This window comes from Sinocyclocheilus anshuiensis, unplaced genomic scaffold (genome assembly GCF_001515605.1).
Source record: "Sinocyclocheilus anshuiensis isolate Anshui unplaced genomic scaffold, SAMN03320099.WGS_v1.1 scaffold1962, whole genome shotgun sequence".
Taxonomy (NCBI): domain Eukaryota; kingdom Metazoa; phylum Chordata; class Actinopteri; order Cypriniformes; family Cyprinidae; genus Sinocyclocheilus; species Sinocyclocheilus anshuiensis.
Window position 1 is genome coordinate 19,177 of NW_015544290.1, and position 2,965 is coordinate 22,141.

Sequence of the window (2,965 nt, forward strand, 5' to 3'; positions counted from 1 at the left end):
TCAAACCTCTACAAATGATTCAGAATGCAGCGGTACGACTGGTCTTCAACGAGCCCAAAAGAGCCCATGTTACACCTCTCTTTATCTCCTTGCACTGGCTACCGGTCGCGGCTCGAATCAAGTTCAAGACATTGATGCTTGCATATAGAACAGCCACAGGCTCAGCACCTGTCTATTTCCAATCACTACTACGAATCTACATCCCCTCCAGAAGTCTGAGATCCGCTAGTGAGCGACGCCTCATGGTACCATCACAGAGAGGCTCAAAATCACTTTCCAGAACATTCTCGCTCGCCGTTCCTGGCTGGTGGAATGATCTTCCCACCCCTATCCGGAATGCTGATTCCCTGACAATTTTCAAGCGACAGCTGAAAACTCATCTCTTTCGACGCTACTTGACTTCATCTTAAAAAAAAAAAAAAAAGCTTTGTCTTTCTCTTTATTTATTCCTTTCCTTTCTAGCTTGTACTTATTTGAACAAATGCCTGTAACTTGGTATTACGAGCACTTCCTGTGTCTGTTTGCCTCTTTAAGAAGAATCGATTCATGTATTCCCCAATTGTAAGCCGCTTTGGATAAAAGCGTCTGCAAAATGACTAAATGTAAATGTAAATGTTCTGTCCTCTGTGTTTAAACAGATCGTAGTTGATCTGTGAACCATATGGACCAGGCCTCACAGTTCGGCATGTACATGATTCGTGGATTAGCTGCAAAGTTAACCATCATAGAGTGATGCATGTTTTTAAGTCTTGCCATTGTAAACATTAAAGCGACTTTAAACAATTCAAGCACAAGAAGAGGTGAAAGAGAACTTTATTTGGTACTTTTCGCTACTCAAGGCATTCTAAAGTTGTTCTATTGCATTTGTCTGTGCACTAATTAGTTTATTTGTTCTTATTTTATTACTGAGAGTTCACTTGTTTTTAATAATGTTTGAATTTTATTAGTTAGACTCATTAGAATTAGAGTCTGACCGATATATTGTTTTGCCAGTTTTATCGGCCCATATGAGCCTGTCGCAGATATATCGGTATCGGCGAATATGCCGCAGATATGAACAATTTTTTTTACAGAACATATAGACCTTTTTCCTGAATAAACAATGAGCGCCGCCATTACACAGATGAAATGCTTCTGAATGGTGTAATTACTTAGTTTGTCCAGCAGAGCGCGCTCCATTGTTTGCTACTGGTGACCTAGGTCACTGTAGTGTAGAGATGCGTGGATGAGCTCAAACTTATATTTGATCGTCACATTACAATGATTGTAATTCTTAGTTTTGCATGATGATATGATGAACTGTATAACGCGGAATTTCATGGAATTTGTCATATTTTTGATGAATATATAAAAATCAGGTCAGTACACTTAAATCAAATTGCGATATAGACTGTCTGTGAATATTAAACTGCAAAAAGACTATTTAAATACGAATCCTCATGTTCTGCATGTTCATTTGATTACCAGAAAATACACAACACAGAATTTGTGAAAAAAAAATATTACTCATTATTATTATTTATTCATTTTAGATATTTACATTTGGAAAAGCTGTGCTTCCTGCATAAACCTGCCCCTGTTGGACTGGCAGTAAGTAGCATGTTGCCCTACACAGTTACGTTGTTTAATTTTGAATGGGAAGTGTGTCCAAACTTTTGACTGGTAGCTTTTTTACTCCCTAATATTGGTATCGGCATCTCCCCCAAAAAACCCATATTGATCTGATCTGAGACTCAAAAACTCAAAACCGTGAGTTCTGTGACCTGTTGAAGCCCTACTTGTGATGAACATGATCTGATGTCTGTGATGTGCTGCTAACAGTGACAGTAGATACAGAGCCTAAGGGGTCAGAGGTCAGACAGGACGACCTTCAGTGCCTGACCTTCAACAGAGAGAGAGAGAGAGTCACCTGTTTCTCCATCTCTCTCTCTCTCTCTCTCTCTCTCTCTCTGTTGGTTTAGATAGTGACTGTATCATGTGCGCTCCCCTTTAAACAGCACAGAACGTCATTAATGACTCACCCTCATGTCGTTCCAAACCCGTAAGACCTACGTTCGTCTTTGGAACACAAATTAAGATAGTTGAAGTGATCATATCTTCCTCTTTACTACTAGTTACAGCGGCAAATAAACATAAATGAACATCAGAAGAAATGAAATCAATCATGAATCATGTAATACATCCATTAGTGTTTCAACCACAGAATGACATCAGTAAAACAGCTTGAGATCAATAATGTCAAGTAACGTCACATTTACCTCAGAAAAGGCATTCAATGAACATAAACTCGAATTGAAAAAAATCAATCTGTCATAATTTAGGAGCTTGTCAGAATGTGACTCAAATTAGTTATCGTGTGTGTGTGTGTGTGTGTGTGTGTGTGTGTGTGTGTGTGTGTGTGTGTGTGTGTGTGTGTGTGTGTTCCTGCATAAACCTGCCCCTGTTGGACTGGCAGTAAGTAGCATGTTGCCCTACACAGTTACGTTGTTTAATTTTGAATGGGAAGTGTGTCCAAACTTTTGACTGGTAGCTTTTTTACTCCCTAATATTGGTATCGGCATCTCCCCCAAAAAACCCATATTGATCTGATCTGAGACTCAAAAACTCAAAACCGTGAGTTCTGTGACCTGTTGAAGCCCTACTTGTGATGAACATGATCTGATGTCTGTGATGTGCTGCTAACAGTGACAGTAGATACAGAGCCTAAGGGGTCAGAGGTCAGACAGGACGACCTTCAGTGCCTGACCTTCAACAGAGAGAGAGAGAGAGTCACCTGTTTCTCCATCTCTCTCTCTCTCTCTCTCTCTCTCTCTCTGTGGCCTGGTTTAGATAGTGACTGTATCATGTGCGCTCCCCTTTAAACAGCACAGAACTAGGACACATATTTAGGGCTCCTCCTGACACCCCTCTCTCTCTCTCTCCCTCTCTCTCTCTCTCTCTCTCTCTCTCTCTCTCTCTCTCTCTC

At 40.4% G+C, this 2,965-nt stretch overlaps 1 protein-coding gene across 1 annotated transcript in view; it reads left to right on the forward strand.

Moving 5' to 3' along the window:
• Nucleotides 1-2,965, forward strand: part of LOC107698059 (glutamate receptor ionotropic, NMDA 2B-like) — a 30,930-nt gene that overhangs the window by 7,118 nt on the left and 20,847 nt on the right. The gene's annotated exons all lie outside the window — the stretch shown is intronic.